The sequence below is a fragment of the Anopheles gambiae genome, chromosome 3 (assembly GCF_943734735.2).
Source record: "Anopheles gambiae chromosome 3, idAnoGambNW_F1_1, whole genome shotgun sequence".
Taxonomy (NCBI): Eukaryota; Metazoa; Arthropoda; class Insecta; order Diptera; family Culicidae; genus Anopheles; species Anopheles gambiae.
This window is the reverse complement of record NC_064602.1, coordinates 7,977,980-7,999,500: the sequence shown is the minus strand read 5'-3', so window position 1 is coordinate 7,999,500 and position 21,521 is coordinate 7,977,980. Positions and strand designations below refer to the sequence as shown.

Below are 21,521 nucleotides of genomic sequence, written 5' to 3'. Positions count from 1 at the left end.
TTTATGCTGTGCGAGTAGGTCTTTTTTCCTGCCAAGGAACTGGAACCGTTCGATAATTTGAAGAGTTGTCCCATCACTACTCAATTTATCTGTTTATCACAGCGCTTCAATACTCGATATCTTGGTTCGGCTCGGATATCTTATTTGTTGTAATAAATATATTATTGGCGATTTTGAGACAAATCGAGTGAAAATATCACACCAAGCAATTGTTAAAACTTTTTTCAAAATAAAAGTAACATAAAAAGTGACTGCAAGGCAAGAATATGAATTAAATGAGTGTTTTTATGATGCGTGAGCATTGCTTCACATCCGATTTGGTTTGAAGTACACAACTAGGTGTAGTAAACAGGAAAATTTTAAAGCTCAAAAGCTCATTTTAGATGGGCTTTGAGCTTTGAACGAAAGCTGTGTTTAAATTTAAATCCCCAACTGTGCGCGGAACTCACAAATCGTGCAGGATGTAGGTACGACGAAAAGTTCATGGTGTTGTATCAAAACAAGTTAATTAATTGGATTCAAATATGGCAGTTGATTCAATTCATAGACTGTAAATATTGTGGAATAATTGTGTAATTGGATTTTAAAATCGTACAAGGTCTCGTACATGATACCAATATGACATGTTTGTGATGACTCATTTAATTGTGTTGGTGTGGCTTTATCAATTAGCAGACGTAGTTTAACGATGCTAGTTTCCATTTATGTTTGCTCATTTCAACGCGCTTTTTTTTATCTATTCCAACACTTTATGTCACTCATTATTTGGCGGGTAATCACAGCCACAGTGATTCAGAAATCCGATCAGCAGTGACCTGTACTGTTTACAACAATATTAGCATGTGAAATGTTTCATCGTATTCATCCGAATTGTAGTAACTGTTAGTACACACTGTGTACGTGACGACCATCGGTAGATCCCCGATCGTCCCCCACCGAGATTAAGGCTAAGAACTGTGTTGCAGGTTAGTCACGGGTTCAGGGCGGTCTACCGCCTGTACGCAATGATCAAGACGAGCTATGGCCTGCATCTATGTAGCTTCCGTCCACACAGAGGAAGTACAATCAGCTGTGTCTACAGACCGCCTGGCCAATGACCAAACAAAAGGGGAAACGTGTTGTTTCCCTAGATTTGTTGCCAATACAACTTGATGGCGTTCCATATGGGAATTCCACTGCATGTTTCTTTTATTTTTTTTTGGTTTGAGTGGTTTTGGAAGAATGGATTTTAAAATAATTATCCAGCCAGTTAACGATTAGTCACTGTTCCTGTTAGTATTGCCGTATCCTCACTTCCTGCAGTGTTGCTCTCGATATCGCTCTATCTAAACATGTCTTTTAAGCCCTTGAAATGGTTTGTCTGTTGGCGAACAAAACAAAGGTCTATAATACCCAGTGCACCTGGTCAATGGTCGCTGTCGCTGCCCATCATATTCCAACGGCCCATAAATCACTCTCTCTCTGTCTCTCTCTCGTCTGCGGAGTTGTAGGATGTATTTTAAGTGGCAAGAAAACGTTGTACCATATTGCATAAAAAGAAGTAGTTAAGCCAGTTAACTTACATGAATGAAGCTGACTGACAAACTGTACCGGGTAATAAATGGCAACGGCTATTTATGGGGTCAGGTTAGGCGCCAGCTGTGGTCCTAGGTGGCCGTTATCTCTCAAATCAAAGATGTAAGCATTCAAACAAACAGTTACAGTGAGATACAAATTTTAGTGAATACTACTTAATAGAACAAAATTACTTAAAAGTAGATGTACATGTTTTTGATGATGTTTTAAGCACTTCATTCCCTACGAAGGAGAGGTGAATACTGTAAATGTATGTACTAAATAAAGTTGAAATAAAAACGTGTCCCGTTATCAGCTACCGACTGTACAAGATCGATTGTAATTTATTGTAACATGCATCCCGTGCAATTGATTATGCGTCGATCGTCCCTAGCCGCGGCCGCGGCTGCATTGCCTTATGCATATCGAAAGCCATGCATCAGGTCTGTTTGCTCCCTCTGTGTGTGTCTGTTTCTGGTACAAACGAACCTGAAGCACCTGAAGTACGTGATTGGTGACAGAAGGGATCGATGTAGTCGCACGGCTAGTAGTAGTCCTGCCCCACAGACCGGCCGTCCTGAATGAAGCGCGTAGCGTAGTGCAGCACAGTCACTCGCAGCAGAGATCGCCCAAACATCTGATTCAACCGAAAAGGCGCGCTGAGAGACTCGCAAACAGCAAAATAAAAACATCACCACCCGGCGGCGAGCTTTTGACACGAGAGAGCGAGACAGAGAGAGAGTGAGAGAGAGAGCGAGAACCCGCGTTCACGAAAGAGTGAGCGAGAGCGAGAACAGCATCCCCTTTACATCGGTTTTGGAGAGATTTTCCCGGAAAGCGCCCGGCAGCGCCTGGCAGTGCGCCCCACTCTTCGAATGCACACATACACACACCCCCGGAACACACTCGGTACAGCCGAAAACGCAGTAAAAGCACAGGAATCTTGCGTTAATTTAGTCAGTTGGTAGCAAGCAGTGCTAACGTTCACATCGGTGCTTGGAAAATCATATCGTGTCCTCGTGGTTATCTCGTGCTTTGTCGTCGCGATATCGAGCCAGTCGATCAGTTGCAATTCGTACTTCGTCGAGTGATGTTGTGCTAGGCAGAAAGGTGGGCTGGTAGAAAGGTGGTCATTAAATGTGTTTGATTGATAGTTCAGAAGGAAAGGGAGATGTTTGTGAAGCTACAACTATTTTTTTAAATAATATTTAAAAAAACAGAACTGTTAAATGTTCATAACAGAACGTCAATTTAAACAACACAGTGAAGTGAACCGAACCGGGAAACCGAACACGAATACGATAATACTTAAAAAAAGCGAATAATTTTGCATTCTTTAATGAGTTTTGCGCTATTACCCGCCATACCCGTTTGTAAGTGCAGAGCATCTCTGAACGATGCGGCGGGGTTTGGGAAGGAAAAACGCAACTATCGTCGTTAGAATAAAATGAAACCACAGACCGGTGTGGTCAGAGTTTCGGACACGAAGCAAGAAACGGGAACTACTACAAAATAGCGAAAAACCAGCAAGGGGGGGAAAATAAATCGTAAAACAAAAAAAGGTTTGGTAAAAAGCTGTACCATCATAGCACGTGGTACGGTTGCGATGTGGCATTTGGCGTGGTTGGGCGTTTTTTGGTCTAGTTGGCTGGACGCACTGCACTGTTTCAGTGTTTTACAGTAAGATGAGCTGACTGTTAATTATTGCGATAGTTTATTTTAGTGTTTTTTTTTGTAAAGTAATTACCATTATTTAATCTTTTGTGTACATTAGTGGTTTAGTGGATTTCTTAAAAAAATTAACTATTATTACCGTTCGTCATTGTTGTGTACTCAATCAACAAACAATTAAAGTTTAGCAGAGGTCGGGGTGGATTAAAAGGCGAAAAACAAAAGCATAATTATTTCCTTCACTCCTTTGACAGGTGAATAAAGAAACTTACAAAGGAAACCGAATCAACAGAAGAAACAAACAAAATCGAGTGCGTTTGAAGTGGTTTGAGTGTTTGCCGCGTGCTTTAAGGGGGGAGCTAAATTAAAAAGTGATTACGCGCGAGTGTAGTTTTTCCGCCTCCCCCATCACAACAACAGCAGCAACAACAAACCCCGAAAAGTAATTAATATTTTCCGCAACTACCAACAGCAAGTAAGTGCAAAAGACTTTCGTGCGTCAGTTGCAAGGCAAGTTCGTTCGTTTGGTCAAAACAGTTGGTCATACTACTAGGGATCGTGCGAGGCTGTGGTTGGTGTACGGCGCCTCGTTGATGTGCAAGCGTTCCGGCGGCTAGTTTTGTGTCATCCTTCAGCCGAACAGGTTTGTAAATATTTGTTTGTATTGAGTGTTTTTGTTTTTTGTTTTATTACACTATGATAATAGGACCGTCTTGTTCGCGGGGGTTCAGAGCCAGCAGCGGGTTGGGTTGGGCCGTGTAGCAATAAAATCATGATCATACGCAACGCGATCGGGACTTGCCGAAAGATTGTTGTTTTATTGCTTTTGTTTTTCCTTTCCCTGTCTGGAGGGTGCGTTGTTTGTTTGGCCTTTTGTCATTTATTTTAACCTTTGCTTTCGGCTGCAAACGCGCATCAATTATCGTACGATACAGCTGCGGATGGGGTTTCCCGGCAGTAAAAGGGATTAGAACAGCGAAATTCAGCACCCCGACAGGTGAAATGCAAAATCGGTTATATTGATGGTATGCCATCAAGCGGTAATAATGATCGATTGCTATGTGTGTGATTGTTTTTTTTTCTTGAAATGTTCAAACTTCTTATGGTGAGAAACACACGAATCGTTCGCTTATTGCGCACTATACTGTTCTCAACCTGTTTGATAATCTGTATGAAATGTGCATCGTAAGTTTGCTGTTAAGGATTTATAAATGAGTATTAATATGACAATTTGTATTGAATGTGGTCAAAGTTCTATCACAATGTCATACAATGTCATTCGGGGTTCGAGATAAAAAAAGAGTTGCTTTTGGCGCAACAGTAAATCAATCACATTAATAATAATTATTATTATTAATCAAACCCGTCAAACTATCAAGCCATATCAAGTTTACGATGCGTCAGAACATCAATTATTAATATTGGCGTTTTCGAAATGACTTTCAAAGGTTAATATAAACAAAAACACATGTTTTGATTAATTGTCCTGCATCAACTGCAACTGCCGGAATTGCCAAAATATCGTTGCAACGGTTTCATGTCCGCAGTGATAAAGATTCAATGATTCTGAAAGTCAATTTTATTACTTCCTCAATTAGAACAAAAAAACCTGTGTGTTGAACATAGCTAGAACACATGAGCAATTTCCTTTCTAAATTTGTGTGTGTGTGTGTATGTGTTTTTTTTTTTTAAAGAGCCATCAACTGCAGTTGCAACTTAATGTAAGCAATTAAGTTCGAGTGCTATTTTTAGCGATTGCTATCGAATTTGCTTCACTACGCCATAAATTTGTTACTTTCAAATCACCTCTAAAATTGGAAGTCACATAAAAGTGCAGCGTGCAATTGATTATTTATTAAATTTATTCACTCCCTCCCCCATTTATCAATATTGCTGGCAGTGTAAACAAAAAGGCTAAATAAAAATCACACCATTCCAATTGAAAACGCGGTGTGTTGGTAGTGCATAACGAAAACACCTTTCAAACGACAAACACCTTAACAGTAGGCTTTTCCTGTGCAACCATACGTCATACCTTAGGGTTATTTTTGGGTTATTTTTTGGTTGTTTTTGTTGTTGTTCTACCACTTCACTCCTCATCGCAATCTTTCGGCACATATTTCACGTCCAATTGGTTTTCCCACGCAAAGTTTCTGCCTATCTCTCTCCCTCTCGTCCGAGGCTTGTTGTGGTGTTGTGCGGTCGTTCGTTGTGTATCGTCTGCTATCGCACCTTATTACTACGGGGTCGGGGAAAATCATCCGTCTGGAAAAACAAACCATCCGCTGTGTATCGCTGTCGATCAATGCGTTGGCCGTGCTTGGGCGTCTGTTGCTGTGTGTGTGTGGTTGCTGGTGAAAAGTTAAATATTCTCTAGAAAAGCCACAGTGAAGGGGAGTCTGCTCCTTGTGCTTATTATACTCTACTCCCAGCACCTGAATATTGATGCCAAGGGGCACCGGGATCAGTGTGTCCTTTTTTGTCGGGAGTTGTCTTCATTTCAATGCCAGATGCTAGAATATTATGTTTGAAGATTACACAAAAATCTAAAACTCTATTTAGTGGTGCAAGTTGATTTATCAAAGATCGGTTTTATATTTTAAAATATTTTGCAATATAATGGTTTTATTCGATTTCATACTACGTAAACCATATCAAGTGTGCTTCTTTTACTTTTCCTTACAAATGTACATCCAACGTCACGATAAATTGAAAATCAATTTGATTAAATTCGTATTTGTCTTGCAACCAATGGAGCAACTTCTTTTCAGCTTTTTGAGCTTTATTTATTCTAAAGAAAAGCGCATTGAAAAGAGCATCCACTGTCCGTCTTAGTTTCTGCCACCGTTTTGTACATACAACCGCTCTCACACTCCAAGGTTGTAACACTAAAAAATCACGTTCAAAGTTGTCAAAAAAACAATCATCTTGAATGCTAAGAATTTGTGTCTTTGCGCATCTTCACCTCGAAAGTATGCTCACAAAAAAAGCGCAAACGATTATTTCGTGATTGAACTCCGTTCGCCACCTGTTTGTCGAACGAGTAAAATGGGGGTAAAAACAGCAGAAAAGGCAGGGAAAAGAATTACTTGTAAAAGTCCGCGAAACATTCGTAACGGCACGAACTATTGATGAAAGTGAACGGGAGTGGCATTTTGAACGGGAGCTTCGAAAAATGTTTGGGAAAATCATAAACGTAATGAATTCACGAAATGTTTTTTCCCCCTTTCCGCACGTTTCCACAAAACCGATGAACGGGAACGAGAGTTTTCTGCAAAAAAAGAAAAACTACATCGATTGGGAATAAGGAAAAGCGTCACTAGAGGCTCGTTTGTAAGCGGGGAAAAGTTTCCGACCAGGTGTACGACGTGAGAAACTGGGCGAAAAAGTAAGCAGCTAGTTGTGTTTACGTACGATGTTCAGCCGTCACTGTTGATCTTTTGCTGTTTGTTGCGGAACGGAGTGCAAAAGTAGCAATTGAATTTTGGTATTTGGTGCTCTGGTAAAGGAAAAGTCACAGAACTGGTTTTGCTTCGGGATTCTGTGTGGCAAAACTTCAAACTACCGTAAATTGGGAAGTTAAACAGAGAAAAGTCTGAAGGAAGGGAATGTTTCGTTGGGATCATAAAAAAGAGAAGATCAATATAGGTTGAAATAAACAAACAGGAGTTAGGAAAAGACGTAAACATCAGATTATAGTACAGAATCGTAATAAACTCCTGTCAATATACTTATTTGCTTCTGTATTAACTTAGGGTTCTTTTTTTAAACCCCCTTAAAAGCTCAATTTATCAATTTTATCAACCATTATCCAACAAACAACGTGCAAAACAAATCTGCTTAAACCAATTAATCAAACTTGATACGCAAAACGGGATAACTCTTGATAGCGTTCTGCGTTGAGCGGTGGCTTGAAACCCATGAAACCTTTAATTAATAAACTTACCCCAAAAGCATCGCTGCAAAGGCACGCAACCGTGCATCATTTTCAATCAGAGCCGAAAATCATTTTGCCCATAATTTTGCACTCGTAAACTGGGGTTGCCTCCCTTTTGTTTTGCTCCTTTTTTTGCTGGCCAACAGCGACGCTCGACGCTTGAAAGATTCCGCCAAACTCGACGCTAAGTAAATGCAAAATATACAGTTGAGAAATTTCGTCCCCCTTTTCCTGCGAAGTGGAAACTTTGTGCCGGAATGGTGGGACAGTCCGAAAGGTAATGAAGGGCCGGCAAAAAACAGCCCGTGAAACGGTCAAAGGTTAATCAAACATTGGCAGACTGGCATGGAAGCAATAGGAAAAAAGGGTTTATTAGTATCGAGTGTGGTAAGGAGCGGTTGAAGAGTGGTCAGTAGGCATAAGGAATTGAATGAAGGCTGAGGGATGGGAACGGGACTTTACTCAAAAGAGCACTGAGCCGATTTTCTTTCCCACGCTGCCGGTATCCTTCCAGCAACCCTTACCAGCTTGCCAATGTTCTCTTTCTTCCTTTGAGTGGGCTCATTAAATTTATTGCAAATAATGATGCTGAATCACTTCAGCACACCGGCGGCATGCCAACCTTTTCGGTGGCATCCGGAAAACAATTTGCCAATGTCCGTTCGTCAGTAAATACAGCTTGAAAACTTGAAACCCCCGCTCGCCCCAAAACCTTTTTGCTGGTGAGTGAACGGAAAAAGATTCCCCGTAGTAATTCAGTTACTTACGCAGCTTCTTTGGGAGTAAGGCTGTGCTGTCCCTTCTTGAGGATGGAATTTTTGGGGGGTGGGTTTGGAGTTTGTTGTCCTCGTGGTTGGGGGTTGCAGGAATGTGAGCGTGATGCCAAAGAAATTCCTTAACGTTACCGGCAAGAAAGCACGAAAAGAATGGCACTGTGAGCAATCTGCCAGTTTTTTTAAATTAACGGTGGTAGTGTTGGGATGCTCGCCCTGGCTGCGCTAACGTGGGTCGAAAAGTAAAGTTTTTCTCATTTTCATAATCCCGTGGCATAAATTTAAATTTTTCGGCAACATTTATACGTCCAGTTAACGTGAAACATGTTTATTAGCTAAAGTTTTTCACACAATTGTAGCCAACTTCATTTCGGCAGGTTAAGGTTGGGTTTGTGTCCTGGCTATAAAACGCCTAAAGGTCTGCAATCAATTATGACCACACAAGTATGACCTAAGAAATGTGTACCATTGCAAATCACATTTTTATCTCATTTTAATGTGATTGTTTGAGGTCAATTTATAGAAGTCAGCTATACATACATTCTTGTTAATTCTTACAACATTTTGATCATTACATTGGAAAAGCACGCAGATTCGAAATATCTTGCTCAAAAAGGATGACGCAGGACAATCCGAAACCCCAACAATAAACCGGTTATTCCGAAAAGGACTAATCGCACTTGTTTGCATGCTTCTGTGCGTTGCCATCATCTGCGTTCACGATTATTTTCGTTTGGTTGGCTAAGGATCACTTTCTTTCTTGCATACACAATAACAAAAAACGCCATTTCTTCTGTGCAAAACTCAACCGGCGGCGTGGGAAAAATAATTGGATTTATCATCAGATTTGTAACGATTGATCTTTTTTCCTTTTCTCTTTTTCCGTTCCGTTTGAGTGACAACGTCCCTCCGGTTAAATGTGACATGTCGCTTTTGCATGTTTCCTTTTTTCTCTTTCTCTCTCTCTCAACCCCATGGGAATGCGTCTGGCATTGTGGCAAGGGTTCCAGAGAAATGGTTGTAAGCATGGATATTTTTGAATAGATTTGACTAGATCGCATACGATGTTTCGTTTTCGCTTTGGGAAAGGTTCCGATAGAACCCCTTTTATTATTTACTTCATCATGAGAATAATCTTTAAACAGTAGCGTTTGATAGCCGAAAGTGATTCTTTAAAATCGGCAATCCTTTCCCTTTCCAAAACCCTTACACTATTTAGCAGGATTTATAGCGAACATCCAAAACGAAGGCGAAGAACTTGGTACAAGGAGTAAAACCTCCACCCAGTAACACATGGCACAAAACGGTTATGATGACCATCATATCATCAAATCAAAATAAATCATTCTAAGCTATGGCAAAATACCATTAACTGGAGCCCTTTCTTCGCTGTGGTTTTGACCAATCGCCAGCAACACATGTTGGTGGTGGGATGTAGCCTTAAAGGATGTAAATCATCCTGCCTACAATCATTTGGAACATTCCTTTCAATCACGTCGACACATGCTGTGACAAGACGATTTTTTCGACCCCTCAATTTCCCCCCTTCTGGCTGTGTCTGTGTGCACTAACGCTTCCGAGCATTAGTTCTGAGTCCTACCCCCCACAAAACGAACACACCCGAAAGGAGCGACAGGATACGGCTCATAAACCCCCCCATAAAGATATCAGGTTGCAAAGTGTTACTACCAGCGCAAAATCGCTTTCCCGGAGCACTTTATCATGATATGCCTCACTTTCGGTCGGTAATTGGGTGAAAATTAATGTCCTTTGTCCTTTGTCGAGCGTCGAAGCAGTGGATGGAGTGGGGTGGGTGCGGAGGTTTGCGAGCAGCACAATGCCGGAAAGTTCGAGTGGTTTCAGTGTCATGAGGTGCATGAAATTGAAGGTGTTGTGAAGCAGCAATTGAATTTAAACTGTTGTATTAATTAATCGCCTTTCGCGTGGCAAATTGAAACACTGACTGACAATTGAAACATGATACACTTTGTGCTCTAAAAAAAATAATACTGTTGTCAATTCCAGTAGCAAATCATGCAAGTTGACTATTTATATTCTCCGTCGTTTGATTAGAGAGACGTGGATGAACTAAGCTTGATTGATGACACTTGCCTAGTGCACGTGATAATCATATGCACGTATCCGCACACCAAAAAACAAAAAATGCCTAAACTCTTCAACCCTTCAACAGATGCAACAGCTTTATTGGCTCGCCGCCCTAAACAGTGAAACTTTCTAGATGAAAGCTCCGGTGCCGCAACAATAATAATTAATTAATTCTGTATTAATTTTCCACCGCCTCGCATGCGGCAGCTGTTTGCATTCTCGCCGGCAAATAATAGCCCAAACCCTGCAGCACGGTTTGATAAAATTCTCATTTCCACCACACGTCACAAGCGGCGCGTTATCGTGCGTCACATTTAGCGCGTGCGGGAAAGTCACAACGTTGACATTCGGGCCCGCGGGCCCGCCACCCATCCGCGCTTATCTGGCTTTCACTTTCAGCGGGCTGTTTTGCTTACGGCCTAGTGCTTTGGATTAAATTTCGATTAACCCATTAACCTACACGCGGGTGTTGCGCGTTGGTGGGAAGCTTTAGCGAGAGATTAAGCATACATTAATTATTGCATTCTGGCAAGGCACTTGTTCAGGGGAGGGGGCGTACGACACGCTGATCGTAATTGGAAAATGTTGAAATGAAACAAGATTAAAGCTAAAGTGGTTTGAGTCCTTATTGGGTCCTGAGTTTGCCTAGATGTATGCAATGTGCATTACAAAACGCCTAAAATTATGTGTTATGCTTGCTAAAGTGATCTAATGACGAAAGTGTTACGTGGAACGCTTGACCTAACACGAAACAAAGTGTTGCAGCGTCGTTTTGGCACTTCTATCGTAGTTACGGCACACTGACAGCTGCTCCGGTTGGTGACATATTTGCAACGTATCACTGTGCTCGCCTGCAAACGGCAAACTTCTTTACTTCAATCCATTGACACGTTGTATCGTCGTACCTGCGTTCGACAGCATCCCACGCAAAAGTGATGCTTCTTTTTGACACCGTGCTCGTTGCCATATGCCGACAGTGGGCAAGCTCTGATCTTGGGTAGCGAGCCAGACGTAAATCCCATCGAGAACAAGGTTTTAATCTGCCCTCGCCCGTGCGCCCGTGGAGGTCACGGGTCGAAGCGTAGTGCCAGTGCACATTGGGCAAACGCCTGTATAAAAATCGAAAAACCAACTTCATCGCAGGTTAACACCATAATCATTTTCTTAAAATAGATACTTAAACTTAGTTGAAACCAAAATATTTCACGTTTTTATCTTAAACTTACTGAGATATAGGCAATCAAAGTGTAAACTTTGTGTTTTTTGTCCCAAATTTGAGCTATTTTTCGACCGAACATAAACCATCATATTTTAGTATATGATGGTTAGATTTTGATAATTAATGTGTCATTGGAAAGGTTTTTTGTCATACTTTGATGTTATGTCAGAATATTTTGCAAAAACTTGTTTTTAAAGTTCATTAATGATTGAAAACCAAACATCACTGCCGAATTTTTGGATATTTTCATTTTGGAGAGTGATTTTTTTTATGATTCGACTCGATTTCACTCGTGTGTCGTATATCACAGGAAAGGTCAACATTTTCCCTACGTTTTGACGTTGAAATTAGCTGCGACCATCCGCGACCCCGAAAATTATTGAACATTTTCTTGAAAATAGCGCGAGCGATTTTGACGTGTTGTTGTATGAGCCATACACCACAAGTATCGAACTACCTGTCATAAACGGGCATTTGAAACAAACAGGCATAATAAACAAAGCTGAACCGAGAAAAAACAGTTTGAAAAAGATCGTAGGATAGGAATCAGCTCTTTTCAAAACTAACCATGAAAAACTCGGCTTTTTTAGCGCGTAATACTTAAAAATCGTTTTTAGTAACGAACTTACTCCGCCTTTGCTTTATTTCTTAACAATAATTGTTGATGCTGTTAAGTACTACACAATAATTTAATGTTGTGAGCGATAATTATAAAGGTTTTTTCGCTGTCTTGACGATTTTAGTACAGGACTGCCCTGTGTAGTAAGAGCAATGGTATTGAATGAAGAAAAACTGCAATAGCACGAGGAATTGATTTTCATCCCGGCGTTTGTATGGCCGTTGCCCACTGTGCAGTGGCGTAATCTGCACCAGATTACGAGATATAGAAATGTATTATGCACTTACCTGGCCGGCCGGTCCCCGGGCTGGCTTGGTCAATGGTCTTCCCGCACGAGTCACGGTCGCTCGCTTCATGGCTCGAGTGGAAATACGTTTCATGTGGGTTTTGTCCGTGGCGTACTCGGTGCGGTTTTGGGAGTCAGTCAGCTTGACGAAGCATACCGTTACTACACGGTGTAGCTGTGGATGGGATACATGGAAATAACTGCCCACGAGCGTCGAGCGTAACGTCAATTTCCCGTAAACGACAACAGGGTTATTTTCGGCCCATACTTTACTACTCCAGGCTCCCGGCGTCCTCCCCACGGCCTGTACACATGTTTTTTTACGGTTCTACACGGCGCTTGCTTCAGCATCTACATTGCCAACCATGATAATGCGCCTCTTGGGACCGAGATCAAGGACTATTTGCTTTATCAGACCGCAAAGGCAAAGAGAGAGCGGGAGAGAGAAAGAGAGGCCGTACGGAAAGTGGGCAGGAAAACGGCACACGTCCATTTTCCCACCAGAGGGAGCTGTTGTTCTTTTTTTTTTTGTTCTTTCGTTTCGGGACAACAACGATAGTTTCTCCCCACAGCATCTCAAACCAGCCACAGCAAAGCTGACAGAAAGCTTAAACCCGGTCGTTAACAGTCCATCGGGCTGTTCGCCACGTGGCGGGAGATTTTGTCGGATTGGGCGGAAAGCACAATCCAGACAGCGTTCGATATTTGGATGAGTGTGTGAGGGAGAGAGAAAGAATCTATATTCTAACCATGCGATGCGTCCCGAAGGGCTGGTGATGGTAAATACTGACTAATCGTGACTAATACGGGGCTTTCTGTTTTATGGCCAGCTTAGCTGCGCCAAGAACGAACGGCTTACCCTCGTTGGTTCGGAACACTGGTTGTTAAGCATTTGTAGCTCTCTTTCGTGTGGCAGCCGGGTCCGGTGAAAGGTGATCCGGCTCGTGTTAGTGGCGGATTAGGTACTTTTAATGTGAACAGTTTACATGTGTAGCTCGTGTCTAATTGATTTATGAAATGTAAATATGCTATTGAACATCGGGCTTTGTAACAGTTTAACGAGAAAGGTCAAAAGTTTGCTTATTGTACTGGGAATTCGTTGACATTTACCGCAGAGTGGTAGGACCTGTTGCCTTCTCTAGAACTTTATTGACATCATCAAGAAGCTTTTCACTCCAAACAGCAAATCCCTTTAAAACTTCGCTGACTTCAAAGAACTTTGACCAGAAGTTTGTTCAGTTCTGTGCAAGTTGTTGTTAATGTCACTTGTTGTATAACACTGCGAGTGATACAGAAGGAATGACTTTCTTAATTCCAGTCACTTTAAGGGGAACAAACACCAACCAACACAAACGCATGGGCGCTATTTGATTGATTCATGAAACGCACAAACTGTTCCGATCAATCCGATCCATGTTTTGTTGTTGTTGTTGCAGTTCAACCAATCTAAGCGCCAACTCTAAGCCCAATCGAACCCGTGGCGATGAGCATGGGCGTATCTTAAGCAAAAGTTTGTTGCTCCGAGAGGGGAAAAATGACTTCTAGCTCGTTAAAATGTACTTTTAGTCGAATAACTTTGGATTTTCTGCAAAAAATAAGGGAATCGTTTGATCACGCAATCGCATCCATTCTTGAGCTTCTGGTTTGCTCCATTTGGCATTGCTGTTGTTGCTGTGTCTACCCAAAAGCTTCAGGTACAAAGACTTAAGCAAGAAATATCAAGTGGGAAATGTGGGTTCTAAACTAAGCGAAAAAAAAAAAAATGGAAGACGCCAAAGTTTAATGTACCAAATCCTCCAAGAAACCCCGCGAGCCGCCAATGTTCGTGAGGTGAGTTTTTAATGGGCTCCGATATGGGCAACCATTATAGAGTTGCACCGAAACAGCACTTATTTTAATAAATCAAACTTGAGTGTGTGCGTCATCCATTTCGGTTGCGCTAGTAGCGTGGATCCATCCGTCCCTGGGTCCTGCAGTTGGTAACAACTCAGCTCAGCTGACGTAAAGGATCGATGTACTACTCTTGGGTTCGTTTGTTAGTGGGCTTGAAGGAGACTTTCATTTGTTTTGCCCATTACGTTGCAAAGTTGTTGTGTGCGGTAAAGGTACTGGTACAGTTTTCCATTATTAGCTAGCTTTGCAGAGTAAGGGTGCTTGTGCAGCCGGGAACGGTACAAAGAACTTGTCAGGAAACATTCAATTCCTTCACCAGACATGCAGTAGCACTTTAGACCGGAACAGTGCCCATGCCCTACTGGCAAAGGCACAACTTCAATGATTAAAATAACTCAATTCAACTTAGTTTCCCCATTTTCCAAGAACATTGATTCTTTCGAGACGGCACTGTTACGGCATGTCTATTCATTTTGGTCCTGGTTTCCCATGTACTAGGATTTATGTAAAACGATACCTTTGCAACAAGTTGGTGCGCTAAAGGACTTGTGTGCAACTAAAATTAACTTATCAAAGAAAATCTTAACATGAAAGAAAGCATGAGTAGGAATGGGAATTAGGCAAGACGTGCATTCTTCCCAAACAGATCTACATACAGGGGAAACAAGCTCAAAATTATCAAACTATCTTGAGGTCTGTTGCATACATCACGGCAAGCGCCACCTGAGGAGAGCTGTGGCAGCATGTGAGCTGCAAACCACGCTCGGAAGTACTCGCAATGAACGCAGATGGTATAACTTTTGCTCGCACAGTTGAGTCTTGCCACAGTCAGCACTCAGGAATATCCGTGGCGGGATTTACAAGAGGGTTGTACAAGGACTGAGGTTTGTATAGCACCAGCATACACAAGAAACACACTCACATCATGAATCCATCTTCATGTGGGAGAAGTTTTACACTACCATCAGAGTGACCAGGGATGGCAGGGTGTGTTTAAGTTCTGTGCCCCAAAAAAATAACAAAAATTTCAGAAAAAAAACCCTCACACACACACACACACACACAAAACCTCATAACTAGTTGCGTCAAACCAGACGGAGGAAGTAAATTTATTTTGGCCAAAATTTCATTAATGTGCTAATTCTCGACCCATGTGAAAAAACAGGGAAGCTTACAACCCGAGCACGAGATGAGCCATGAGATCGGTGGGGTGAAAATTAGTTTTTCCCTTAAATTGTTACACACTTGCCGGATTGATGGAATGATGATGGCAATGGATCGCTGAACCGAAAAGAGAAAGTTGTATCCTTTCATTGACACCGGCGAGATGGCGTGACATATGGTGCCGGGTGAGGGTTTATTTTTCCACCTTACTCTCATTTTGAGGAGTGGAAAAAAGGACCTGCCAAGTGGTTGGTGGGGCAGGTGGTACGGTATTTACTAGTAGAGGAAAGTTTTCGATTACGAAAGCAGCTTAGTGGGTAAATTTGTGGCACTGTGTGTTTGTGTGAAGTTGTTTTTAAAGGGGTAGAAGTCATTGGCAGCATTTTGTCTGGGAGAAACTTGTGGAAAAGTCTAATTTGTGGCTTATTATATTGTTATTTGTTTGCAGTGGGTTAACTCATTTCGAATTATGTGTTGATTATGCTCTATCAGCTGTGAGAGATCGTGTTTGAAACGTTAAAGTAGTGCATAAAACGCTTTTTAGTGCAAAAGCGCCATCTGTTGGGAAATTTAGAAAGTAACATTTTCTGGATTAAGTAAATAACACTGCATGGGAGCATACATTTCGAAAGTTTTCTTCAACAAATTGAATACTTTATGTGCTGCTGCTCAACTAATTTCTCCAAACCATTAACTCCACCACGTAATGGAGCACAACACTACGGTGCTGCACTAAAACCCTACAAATTAAACGCTGTACTGTGTTGCTCTGTAAACATCTGCCCGTAAGGCGAAAGGAAACCAATGCACGAGACTCATGAATAACCGTGTAAACGTATTTAAAAAGACAAACCGACCTTATCTTCGCCCCAACAATCCCTTCCTCTGGATGGTTCTTTTTTGTGGTTTTTCAGCTTTACTGCGTCCCACCAAACTGGACCGAACGTTTGGATACTATTTTCAGGTGTTAAAATCACAGCTCTAATAAATTTCACCCGCTCATCCTCTGTGGACGCGGTGGGAAGCAGTAGAAGTAGCTACACTTGTAGAATATCCCTGGTTTGTACTACGTAAGTTTTTTGTTCGCGATTCTACCCCACCAAACGCGAGAACGCAACAGAACAATCCGATGATGAAGCGGTGTGTTGCGCTTCCTACTGCACTTCTGTGCGCGTGCCGATGTACTACTTCTCCGGTTACTCACCTCACATTTGTTCGCCCTGTTTTTTTACGATCGTTTTCGATTCGACGTATTGCAACACATTTGTGGGTAGGAACAAAACACACAAAAAAGACCACGAGGTTTCGCAAATAAAGTGCAAACTTTAGTGTGTCATTTCGCGTGGTGTCCGTTTCCGCTGGCTGCTAGCTTAGTGCTGGTAAAGTAACGCTGATGGAATAAGTTCGCCACTGTTACTTACTGCTGTTGGTGGTCTAGAAATTATATCACATTTCGCCGTGGGATGTACCGCACGGGGTGGGTTTGTTTGATAGTCGTAGTAATGTTGTGCTTCCTTTCCATGAGTCCATGAATGTTGTCCCCGTTGTAAACTGTGTAATGGACCTTGTACTATTCCTGGGAAAGCATAAAAGGTGGGAAATAAGATCAAGAATAGTGAATAATTTTTGCACAAGGTTTGTTTTTGCATCGTGAATAATAGTGGAAAGTGAAAAAGTGTTTATTTGCGGGTTTACGTATGAATGATTTGTGGATGCTTTTTGCTGTATGCATGAAGAAAATGCAGCAATTTGGAATTTGCGTAACGATGTGGGTCTTTTGTCTTAAAACTATGACTTAGGTAACACTTCTGGCGGCGGTCCCGTGGTACAGTCGTCAAATCGAATGGCTCAATATCATGCCCGTAATGTGTTCAAGCCTACACTGGACCGCCCCTCGTAGCAAGGACTTACTATTTAGCTACTAAGTGGTAATGAATAAAATAACGAAAACCTGTATAGGCCGGGCATGTCCGCCTATGAAGACGTTACGCCAAATAGAAGAAAAAGAATAAACACATCTAAGTATAAAAATAGAACCGGCAATTCCACCAATTTCTCACCAGACAATTAATGAAATGTCCCATTTGCTTTCCCCAGCGCCAGGGCCACACGCTTCAAAAAGGCTTTATGATTGATTTCCTTTTCGTCGCACCATTTTGAAGCGAATCTGTGAAAATGAGCAAAAGTTTTAGGTGCAGAAAGATAATGCTTTTGCCGCGTACAAATGCCCCACCGAATGCAAAGACCTTCATCAACGATAACGAGCTGCAGCTGGGCGCAGGACCAGTACCATCGCCCACCGCCGAAAGGACATTTCTCATTCTATTATTATCATTTCCCGTCCAGACTGTTTGTTTGGGATTCGTTTTGGAAACCGGGAGCCAACCGTTTGAGCAAGAAAAAGGGAAACGATTTGTTAATTTTAACTGTTTGTATAGTCATTCTTCCCGCTGGTTTCGCCGGGCCCGGTTGGCCGGTGCTTCTATGTACTAATTAACTTTTTAATTACATCAGAACAGATTTTTTGTTGCTCCTTCACACGGCTAACAATGCGCATCATTTTTCTCATAAATACTTGCAAACACTTTATGACACTGGGCGCTGGGTGAACTGGAAAGTGTAAACAAATCGATCGTCTCCGACGCTCATGCCACCGCCGCCAGCCTGTTGAATTTTGATCAGGCTAATGGATTCCAAATTTTTAACACTCTAATGACTCGCCGGAGCCGCCTCGTTCAGTGCTGCTGTGATCCTCCGCCGTCGAATTAATCAATATTAGCCCGGACAGGATGAAGCTCAATTTTATCGGCTAATTCATTGCCGCGCTTAAGGCTCGTCTGCACCCCTCTCTTTCTCTCAATCTCTCTGGGGGCATGAAAGACACGGTGCGGTGGTGCTAATGTACCGTGAAACTTAAACTCCACCTCCCCAAAACCGCCACCGACGGGTTTTGCAGCCAACGCTTGCCATGAAGTCATGAATATTTACCGCCCGTTGTTTTGATTCCTTAGGGAGATGTGTGCGTGTGTGTGGGTGTAGGCTTCATAGACTCGTTTTTCCGGAAGGTGAAATTTCACTCATCCGGGCGGGTGGGGGTTTTTAAACGCTCCTTCGCACATGCAGAGGACACTGATAGGAGCAGGTAATCGCTTCGGCAAATAGCATCGAGGCCCTACTATTACTAAGCGTCACTATTAGAGTGCCCCACGCGTGTGTGTATGTGTCTTGTAGACTAATCTTGAAGACTAATCACCCAAAGTGCATCGTCAGTTTTGTGCGGTTGCATCGTTACCCCGTTAATGATCTGTGTGCTGTGCCGTTACTGTTACCGCTGCCGGGGAAACCTCCCAAATGTGACTTGCTTAATGTGACCCACGTTGGGGTAGGTTGTAAGAAGATCCGTGTGCGAACCGTGTGAAGACAGTGTGCCAGTGTGGTTGGTTCCGTTTCGCTCCGGTTGTAACAAATTGCCGTTAATTGAAATTAATTTGATCGAAAAGCGTTTCCGACCAGGCGTACACGATTGAGATGGATGGGTGTCTCCCGGTGCGCTGTTCTCTCTGCTGCCGAGTTTAGAGCGTTGATGTGTGGCTGGCTTTGAAGGTGGTATGGTTTCGGCGGCAAAGGATTGAAACAAGTCCTGAGTGAAGTATGCATTTTATCACCTGAAGCTTCAGCGCACACTTGTAGTTTAGAACGGTGTGGAGCATTTTAAACTTATGCACCCAAAAGGATTACACCGGGTAAGTATTTCGTCAACCCATCAAAACCATACAGGGAGTAGTTTGATAGTAATTAGTTTAGCTAATGCTCTTCTGCCCCCCGCAATCCATCACTGGAAAAATGAAACCAAAACGGAAGCAACCTTTTAGAACGGTTTCAGGAGTAGGAAAGTCAGGCCACGACAACGAGAAGCTAACTACCACCCCGCGGTTCGCGTTCCGATGCCGAACGCCGTTATGGTACGGCATAAACAACCGTGAAACTAATTTGCATTCATCTGAATAATCATGATCAGATTTTCGATGATACTGGCGATGGTCCTGGGCCTCATCTCACATACCTGGCAGGTGTATTTGGGTGTACCGTTGTATCGGTTTCTTCAATCTCTGCAGCTTTCGGGCTGGGTTGTTTGGGGTGGTTTCAAACCGGGGTTGATTTGAATAATGAATGAGTGGCAGGCATTAGGTGTGCGCTAGTTGTCTCCCTGTGGGTTCCCTTTGCCGGTTGGGCGATGTGGGTATTTGTGGTTCGTTGTTTCGGTAGTTTTGAAAGCAGGTGGTTTTGTAGTGAGTGGAAAGTTTGGAAGAAATGTGTATGGGAAGATTTAAAGGAGCGATTGAAGGAGATCTATCGCGTACCGTGAGGTATTGTGAAGAAGCTACTTACTATTGTAGTAAGCCTTTTCGATACACTTATTATGTAGATGGAAAAATAGTAATCATGAACATTATTAGACTGTTATGGTAAAATATTCTTAGCGGATAATGAGGCATTAGTGATCTTTTTAACAAAATTGCATAAATGTAGGCGTTTTGTTAAGCGGATTGCATACTTTCAATGTGTTTGCTTTATAAACGTTATATTTAATCGTCTTATGTAACAGCTCATTGCGTAGTCAATTCAAAACGCTTCTATTGCACTGCGAAATATACACCAATATAAAGCTTCATGATTCTTTTAAAATATATGACATGATTATGTAGTTAATTTCCAGTTTGGCTACAGTTTCTACCAGGTTGTCTCGCACCACCAGCACCAGTTCGTTACATATCGACGCTATTATTATTACATTTATCAACACGTTTCGTGCTCCAGCTGTCACACCACTAGAAGCTATACAGTACCCTCTCACACATTGCACAATTTCAATGCTTTACGATCAAACGCCATGGGCCGGGACGGCGCAATGCTGCTGGAAACTAAATTTGTAACAATTAATTAGTCGCTACATGTTGATGTTATCACGCCCTATCGAGGCCCCCTCCTTTCGGTTCTGCAACTTGGTGTGAGTTTTTGTTCAAACTGTCATTGCAGTCGGTTCAATTACGATGAAATGAGGTTTGATGAAATTGATTTCCGTGCTCCAAATCAACCACTATCGCTTGCGCGATCGACGACGGGTTTGGGCTTTTGTAGAGACTGCAGAAGTGCTGTGCAATTAATTGCGCTTATGATTGGAAACAAAGCCTGCTTGAGCGAAATGGTGGAATTTGAAGAGGCTGTAAGAGGTCGTGGTGTACGCGCTGGCTCGATATAATCTATCAGTTCTGTAAATTATCGGTTTGCGGTGCACGGAAAGCGAAATGCAAAACGATTACCTAAGGACCTTTAGAGCGCTTGATTGATTGTCTGCTTGCGCAATGTTGCGCAATGTGCTGCAAGTGTTTAAAAAAGGGCTTCCCGTACTTGGATTTGGTTGCTTCCGTTTCTATTGGCTCTTGAAAGGTTTGTGGTTTAGGGGTGGCATGGCATGGCGGGTAGTTCACTTATTTGTTTCACCATTTCGACACGTTCCATTTCGATGCCGCTGCCGAGCGTGGTATTAATTTCCCCATCCGGCGTAAGCCACTTCCGACAAGGCGCTTATGGTTGTTATCATTCGGCGGGTACCAGCTGGGAAGACGCAGGACTCGCCCGTTTGTATGCATTTCAGCGTTTACATTGTGCCACTCCACGTATACCCGCCGATCCGGCGTCGAGTGCTATCGATGGCTTTCGGTATTGGCTTGCTGCCGAGCAATGGAAAGATTGAATGGAGATTTCGTTTGTCTTGCGCACAAACGGCACGCGTGTAAGAGGCCGAAGGAAAAAGCCGCAAAATAAATACGCCGAAAGATAGGCTCCTTGCAGCCTCCGGTTTCTTGCCAGCCCGACCGGATGTGAAAAAGCACCCAGTTTCGCTGGGACGAAGACAACACACCGCGCCGGATCGTAAGAATAGACACGGTGTGCTTGGTACCTTGGGGTGAGCCACACGAAAACAAAACAGCGAAAAGAAAAACCCGGAGGTTGGAGGATTGACGCGAAATAAAAATACTGAATTTTATTACATCAATATTGCGGGACCGTGTGCCATCGCAGGCATCACTGGTGAAGACACCGGTTGACAGATCGGAGCGGAAATCGGTGATTTGACAAGGATTTGACGTGGAATTGATTTTCCGATCCGGTGTGTGTGTAGAAGAAAGCAGCACACGCGGCAAGGGCAAGCGAAAGGGTTTGGGTTTGTTTTTCGACTCCTGGGAATTGGAACTTAAAGCGAACGTGTGTCTCTACGGTGCTTAGGTAGCAATAAG

General features: G+C 42.6%; 1 protein-coding gene across 5 annotated transcripts in view; it reads left to right on the top strand.

The window, feature by feature from the left end:
• The first annotated feature begins 2,498 nt into the window (after nucleotides 1-2,498).
• The window catches only part of LOC1277726 (nitric oxide synthase), an 88,146-nt gene continuing 69,123 nt past the window's right edge, over nucleotides 2,499-21,521 (top strand). For 2 of the 5 annotated variants that reach the window (XM_061656358.1, XM_061656354.1), the window contains exons 1-2: nucleotides 2,499-2,664; nucleotides 3,480-3,868. The gene's annotated coding sequence lies outside the window, so the exon portion shown is untranslated. Of the gene's footprint in view, nucleotides 2,681-3,479; nucleotides 3,869-21,521 lie in introns of all 5 variants that reach the window. The other 3 variants (XM_061656356.1, XM_061656357.1, XM_061656355.1) reach the window with 3 other exon arrangements.